Source organism: Dipodomys merriami, unplaced genomic scaffold (genome assembly GCF_024711535.1).
Source record: "Dipodomys merriami isolate MVZ:Mamm:240054 unplaced genomic scaffold, mDipMer1.0.p SCAF_4, whole genome shotgun sequence".
Classification (NCBI taxonomy): Eukaryota; Metazoa; Chordata; class Mammalia; order Rodentia; family Heteromyidae; genus Dipodomys; species Dipodomys merriami.
This window is the reverse complement of record NW_027205603.1, coordinates 45284736-45292915: the sequence shown is the minus strand read 5'-3', so window position 1 is coordinate 45292915 and position 8180 is coordinate 45284736.

Sequence of the window (8180 nt, the reverse complement as noted above, 5' to 3'; positions counted from 1 at the left end):
GAAACAAGAACAATCTCTCACATAACTACTGTGCAGTTATAAAATGCAGGATAGTTCTTGCTGATACGGACTATTAGGTAAAACATGGGGCACATGCTGTTTCTAGCAGTACTTCTAACTAGATAAGAATCTAATCCAGACAGATGCAGGGCACTCAGTTGATATATCTTGCTAGTCTCCTTCCAGCCATAATGATTATGCAGATGTTCTTTGTCTTTCATAAGACTGGCTTTTTGTTTGTTTAAATTTTGTGTTTGTTTTAGTGTCTGTATTAGAGCTTGAACTCAGGTCCTGAGTTCTGACCTTGAGCTTCTTTGTTCAAGGCTAAATCTCTATCACCTGAGCTCTACTTCTGGCTCTACTTCTGGCTATTTGAAAGCAAATTGGTGATAAGAGGTCATAGACTTAAATAAATAAATAAATAAATAAATAAATAAATAAATAAATGAGTGTCATAGACTTTCCTGCTCAGGAAAACTTTGAATTATGACTCTCAAATTCTAGTATCCTGAGTAGCTAGGATTATAGACTACGTGCTGCTGGTGCCTGGCTTCTTTTATTTATTTATTTTATTGTTATTAGAAAGGTGCTGTAAAGAGGAGTTACAGTTACACAAATCAGGTAAAAAGTAAATTTCTTTTTGGACAATGTCCGCCCTTCCTTCACTCTCTCCCAGTTTTTTCCTTCCCATCTCCACCTACACGTTATATAGTTTATTTCCAACACAATGTCTAGGCTTTGAACTTGTGATTCTTTTGTCTTTACCTCCTGGGTAATTCACCTGTTGTAATTACAGGCATGTACCACCACACCTGACTTGAGACTGACACATTTAAAAAGGAGAATAGACCTATCGTTTAGTGGAAGTTATCATAATTTGGGCTTCTATGCCATTTTCCTCTTGATTGGATTTGGATACATAGTTTGGGCAGACTCATCCTCAGAGCATCAAATCGGGAGGGTGGGACACCAGCCACTCCTGAGAGAGTGAACTTGATTCTCTGGCTGTTCTTTTGAGTCTGATGTCTAAACTGTCATCTTTCTTACTGGTTCTGTGAGCTACATGTAGTTATTGCTTGAATTTCTAGATAGACTTTGAGTCCCAGGACCCTTTTGGGTAAGCAATTGGATCATAATGGACTTTGCTGGCTCCATTTGGACGAGATAGGGTCTGGTGCCTCAAACCTTCCATAAGCCAATTGCCGGGCATCTGGAAGCCAGTGGGAAAGGGTTAATAAGGATGCAGGACATCTGCTTTTCCTTAAGGATTGCACAGCCTTCCTAAAGGGCCCCCTTTACACCTGAAGATGCCAAGCACTCCTGTTCCCATGGACTCCACAGCCAATGGAGCCCTGACCTGTGATTTATATAAAAAGTAGCTGTTCCTTAATTTCCCCCACAATGGCTTCATTCTTACCTTATGAACCTGCATTGTCAGTGTTCCCTTTGATTTATGGACGATTTCAAACTCCCCAAATAACTATCCCTTTTCTTTTCATTAAAGTTAATCCCCACAAAGACACTTTCATCCGCTGATTAGTCATGCCCCAGTGAGCCCTGCTAACCAGAGGCGAAGTTATTGATGTGTTAAAGATGTAATCTCTGAGTCTTGGGACCACTGAAGAAACCCCAACATGTTATTTGACAGTCAGCCCCACACAATGGATGGTCTCCTTTGAGCAGCCTTGGTCGCACATGTTCCTTGGGGGCCATAAATCTCTCCGGCCCAACTGCCTGTGAGGGCTGAGATTTTTGTGGGACTGCCTGCACACACTGCCCAGCACCCTAGGATAAAGCAGTAAGCCTTCTCCAGATTCCCAATAACCAGACAACAGCAGTGATTCTCTGGCCCCATCAGCCACAGCCAATTGTTTAGTCCCTGCCTGTGGCGGTTCTCATAAATATGCACCAACCCACAAGTCAGCAGGGCTATAATTTGAGTGTGCTGTGGGCCACCAGTGGCCCTACTCCTTCCTTCACCCTACTGATTCAGAGCATGTGTCAACTGCAGCCAGCCATTGTTGAGTCCATTGGATGGTGTGCTGAGGCCCTGACTGCACAGAAGAGAAGCTTTGTGCAAAGGTGTAAAGTTCACACTAGCCAATTACAATCTGTACATTTAAAAGGAGCTGGGGGCCTGGTGGCTCAGACCTGTGATCCTAGCTACTTGGGAGGCTGAGATTTGGGGTTCACAGTTTGAAGCCAGTCTGGGAAGACGAGTCTGTAAGATTCTTATCTCCAATGAGCCAGCAAAAAATCAGAAGTGGAACTGTGACTCCAGTGGTAGAGCACTAATCTTGAGCAGAAAAGGCCAGGTCAAAGTGTGGGGCCCTGATTTCAAATGCCAATACCAACACACACACACACACACACACACACACACACACACACACACACACACACACACACACACACACACACACACACACACACCCAAACAAACAATAAACAAAATCCCCTAGACCTTTTCTCTGTGTGACATCCATGTGGCCAAACTAGTGGGACAGCTCCTGGCAGCATCTTCCTGCGTTGTCATAAGATGCTCAGAGAATAAATGATAAGAGACACGGCCGTCATTGTGACACTCTCAAATGCCAACAAATATTTGCTTTGCCTGCATATGATTTTTAAAATAAATTCATATTTATCATCTTTAAATACCTATACAGATAAGTTTCAATTCAGCATGTCACTATATGAGTACAATGTATCTTGATCAGTGTTACCCCTTCCATCCTTCCCTCCCCATCGAAACCAACCCCACCCATCCCCTCAAGTTTCTTAATTCCATATTCACACATGTGCATTGAACATTATGACTGAAATTGTCTATCATTTCACTCTTCTCAAACCCTATGGGTCTCAGACAAGATGCCCATAGAAGATAATGTGTGGGGAAGGCAGCACATTCCTCCAATAGGCACACTTTGCAACAGGCATGAGTTAAAAGCAACACATTGGCTCTCACAGCCCATAGGGCCTTGAGCTGACTCTTCTTGTTTCCTCAACAGAATGTTCCCTGTTCCTGAGTCTCCACGGCAACTTTGGCTTCACCTCACATCCTTGGGCTTCATCCTCTTATGGGCAACCCTGCTACACGTTGTTTGCCCTCCCATGCTGGGTGGCAGCTTCTAGAACCCTGTAATTCCTGCATTCTACATGCCTGGAAAAGCACCAGCTCATGAATACCGTAACTTTTAGAACATGATAAATCATACAGGACTCTAGGTATCCACACACAGTGAGACCGAGGGAGGATACTCTTAGGAGAGGGACACAAAGGAGCAATGTCTGTCTGCCTTTGATCATATAAAATAACAGTTCTCAAAAATGAACTCCAGGAAATGCAAACAAGAGGGATGTTGTTGTTGCTGTTTTCATTTTCTTTTTTTCTTGTTTGTTTGCTTATCTGTCTTTGGGAGGGTAAGGAGAGGGCTAAAGAAATGGAGGAACAAAGGGTGGACAATGCAGCAGTGGCACTCACTAGACAACTAGATAACTTTTGGGTGGGGATGGGATGGAAAAACTAGGAGAGTGCAAGGGATGAGGTAACATTGTACAAAAAGAAATGTGCTCTTAGTTGGGTGCCGGTGGCTCATAATCTGTAATCCTAGCTATTCAGGAGGCTGAGATCTGAGGATCATGGTTTGAAGCCAGCCTGGGCAAAAGTCCACGAGACTCTTATCTACAATTAAGCACAGAAAAATCCAGAAGTAGTGCTATGGCTCAAGTGGTAGAGTACTAGCCTTGAGTGAAATGGAGCTCAAGGACAGCCCAAGCCCAGAGTTCAAGCCCCAGGACCAGAAAAAGAAAAGAAAAGAAATGTACTCGTTACCTACCTTATATAGCTGTAACCCCTTTGTATATCACCTTTATAATCACAATCAAACAATTTTTTAAAAACCCAATAACTTTAGGTTTGGAGGTTTAGCTCAGTGGAAGAGCATTTGCTTAGCAAATGCAAGGTCTTGAGTTCGGTTCTGGGCACTGAAAAAAAAATAAAGCTAAAAACCACAGCTTGGGGCTGGGAAGGTGGCTCGGTGGTAGAGCGCTTGCCTTGCATGCCTGAGGCCCTGGGTTCGATTCCTCAGCACCACATAAGCAAAAAGAAAAAAGCCGGAAGTGGCGCTGTGACTCAAGTGGTAGAGTGCTAGCCTTGAGCTGAAGAGCTGGGAGACAGCGCCCAGGCCCAGAGTTCAGGCCCCACGACCGACAAAAAAAAAACAAAACACAGCTTGAAGTAAAAAAACTAAAACCTGGTGGGCAAAACAACTCCTTAACAGGCGAGCAGAACCATCCCAAGAAAACATAGCCTTGACCCAGGCATTTTACCTAAGTTTTGTGTGTGTGTGTGTGTGTGTGTGTGTGTGTGTGTGTGTGTGTGTGTGTGTGTATGTATTGTTTTTTGTTGTTATTGTTCATTTTCTGCCCACAATTCTTTGGGCCTGAAGGCCAGGGAGTCTATACTGACTGGGTATCACAGGCTGGAATGGAAAGGTTGGTTGGCTTAGGCTAAATTCAAAAAAAGCCCTATTCTAGGTGCAGCCAAGCCATGGCAGAAGGCATTCCTAGTAGTCCTAGGACTGGAGTCCCCTTTTCTCACTGTTGTCTGTTCCTAAGGCCCTTCACCTCCTGCCTACTGAATCCTTCTTTTTTGGAATTTCTCCTACTTTGACGTTTGTTCCCAGCAGCAGAAAACTCTTGTTGAACTGAGCAAATGGCCTACATTCTGTTTACTGAGTTGAGACCACTGACCAGGACTTGGGTACTAGGATAATGAGAAATTATTGTAACATATTCTAAGGGCTTCCTCTCAAGTTATGGATCCAGCTCATTGAAAACTAGTTTTTTTTTTCTTTCTTTTCTTTTCTTTTTGTTGGTCATGGGGCTTGAACTCTGGGCCTGAGCACTGTCCCTGCGCTCTTCAGCTCAAGACTAGTGCTGTACCACTTTAAGCCACAGCACCACTTCCAGTTTTCTGGTGGTTAATTGGAGATAAGAGTCTCATGGATCTTCTTGTCTGGGTTGGCCTTGAACCACAATCTTCAGATCTCATCCTCCTGAATAACTAGAATTACTGGCATGAGCCACTGACACTTGACTTAGTTTATTTTCTTAAATGATGATTCTTTTAAAGTAATTCACTTAAATTATAAAGAAATACATGCAGAGCTCCTTAGATAGCCACCTTGCCACCATCTTGCCACACTGATCTCACCAGGAGGAAACGTAGTGATGAAGCGGGGATATACCTACTGCTTTAGGATCTGTATTACATATGCATGTGCTGCCCCAGAAGACATGTGGCGGCGTGGTTTCACATGTTTCCCTGTAAATGATCACAACAGTGTACATGTTGAAAATTACTCTTCTCACCTGGCAATGCATTTGACCATGATGACACCAACCTATACCTCTGATTCATTACTTTTGTTGTTGGTGGTGGCTGTGGGGCTTGAACTCAAGGCCTGGATGCTGTCCCTGAGCTTTTTTGCTAGTGCTCGTGCTCTACCAGTTTGAGCCACAGCTCCACTTCTGGTTTTCTGGTGATTCATTGGAGATGAGAGTCTCACAGGGACTTTTCTGTCCAGGCTGGCTTTGAGCCACGATCCTCAGATCTCAGACTCCTGATAGCTAGGACTACAGGCGTGAGTCACCAGAGCTCAGCTGATTAATTTCTCTTAATGTGCTGTGTGTTACTTTATGCCTCTCCCCTCCTGATAGATATTTGTGATTCTCACATTTACAAGCAAAGCTGTATAGACAGTCTAGCAGTGCTCAGGTTTCTTTAAAAAAGATGGAGAAATGTGTAATTGCCAGGTCATAGTTGGAAACTCTACAATGAAAACAGATGCAGTCATTGTTGCCCGCTAAGGGTCAGATTGTGCTGATTTACCCTCAGTCCACCCCCAGGACTCAGTTTGTCCCCATCTTCACCAGCACTGAACATTATCACACTCAAATGTTGTCATAGGGCTGGGAAGGTGGCTCAGTGGTAGAGTGCTTGCCTTGCATGCTTGAGGCCCTGGGTTCGATTCCTCAGCACCACATAAACAGAAAAAGCCAGAAGTGGTGTGGTGGCTCAAGTGGTAGAGTGCTAGCCTTGAGCTGAAGAGCTGAGGGACAGCGCCCAGGCCCAGAGTTCAGGCCCCATGACTGACAAAATAAAAAAGTCATACTTTAGGTGTGAGCTAAGATTTCATTGTTTTCATTTGCATTTCCTCTGTTCACTGGGGAGATTCAGTAACTTTTGTGGTTGTTGATATTGTTTGAGATAGGCTAACTTCAAACACACGATCTTCCTGCCTCAGTGTCCTGTGTGCTGGGACTACAAGTATTCACCACCTCAACCAACTGAGACTGAGTAATTTGACTCTCTTTTTAAAACTACCTGGGAATAGTTTTGACCACTTCAAAATTAGATTATTTGTCTCTTACGAATTCATAAACATTCTTTATGTGTGTGTGTGTGTGTGTGTGTATGTATATATATATATATATATATATTTATATATATATATATATATATATATGTATGTATGTATGCATGTATATATAGCCAGTCCTGGGGCTTGAGGCTTGGACACTATCCCTGAGCTTCTTTTTGCTGAAGGATAGCATTTTACCACTTGAGCCACAGCACCACTTCTGGTCTTTTCTGTTTATGTGGCACTGAGGAATTAAACCCAGGGTTTCATGCATGCTAGGCAAGCACTCTACCACTAAGCCCATTCCCAGCCCACATTCTTTATATTTTTAACCAATCCTTTGCTCCATGAAATATAAGATTTTTTTCTCACCAGGCATTAGTGGCTCATGCCTATAATCCTAGCTACTTGGGAGGCTGAGATTGAAGGATCATGTATCAAAATAGGGAAGACACAGCTGAAAATCCCTCCAGTTAATCAGGGAAAAATCCAGAAGTGGATGCATGACTCTTGCATCAACACCAGCCATGAGCAAAAATGCTAAGGAAGATTGTGAGGCTCTGAGTTCAAGCCCTAGTACTGACACAAAATTATTTTTTTCTCACTACACTGATAAATTGAAAAATTATTTATGGTGTCTTTTGTTGGCGAGGAAACTTAATTTTGATGTAGCAAAGATTATCCTTTTTTTCTTCTCTATAGTTTACATTTTGAAGACCTCAAGTTTCTACATTTTCTTTTTAATTGTAATGTTTTGTTTTTATTTGTTTGGATCATAAGACATCTGAGGTGTGTATATTTGTGTGTATGTGTCTGTGTGTCTGTGTGTATGATTTCAGGGTTTTTTGTGTGCAGCAAGATTGTCCCAATCCATATATTAGATAATCTGTTCTTTCCCCATCGATTAAAAATACCAACTATAACAATTATTCTTCTGTGTGGATTTTATAGTTTGTTAAATACTAAGGAAAACCACATTGGGATTTTGGTTTAAATTACTTTAAATTTATAGATTAATTTGGAGAACCTCACACAGTCATTTTCAAAGACTTACAAAAATGAGACAATTAAAATGTAAGTACAAAGATGTAAAATTTCAAACTAAAAAAGACTCACTGTAACACTTAAAAAAGGAGCCAGGAACTATATAATTAACAAACAAACAAACAACAACAACAATAAATAATTCCCCAAACAGAGTGAAACCAGGCACTGGTGGCTCACACCTATAATTCTAGCTACTCAGGAGGCTGAGATCTGAGGATAGCCCACGTGGGAAACTCTTATCTCAAATTAACCACAACAAAACCAGAAACGGAGCTGTCGTTCAAGTGGTAGAGTGCTAGCCTTGAGCAAAAATCTAACCTCAGGGACAACATCGAGGCCCTGAGTTCAAGTGCGAGACCCACACAAACAACAACAACAACAACAAGGCAAAATAACCTTTGTCATTCATTCAGCCATTCAAGGTCCAACTGTGCATCCAGCACTTTGCTAACTAACTTAGCAGTGAAAAGGCCAACACAGTTCTAGTTTGAGGGACTTGACATTCTACCTACTGGGCAGACAAAAGAGGGGCAATTTAACAAATACATACATGAGAGTACAGTTGTCCCTTGTGTCTGTGAGGGATTGGTTCTGCAATCTTCATGCATACCAAAATCTGAGGCTGCTCAAGTCATTTGTGTAAAATAGCATAGTATTGGCATAAAACCTAGGTTCATCCTGCTCTATACTTTAAATCATCTCCAG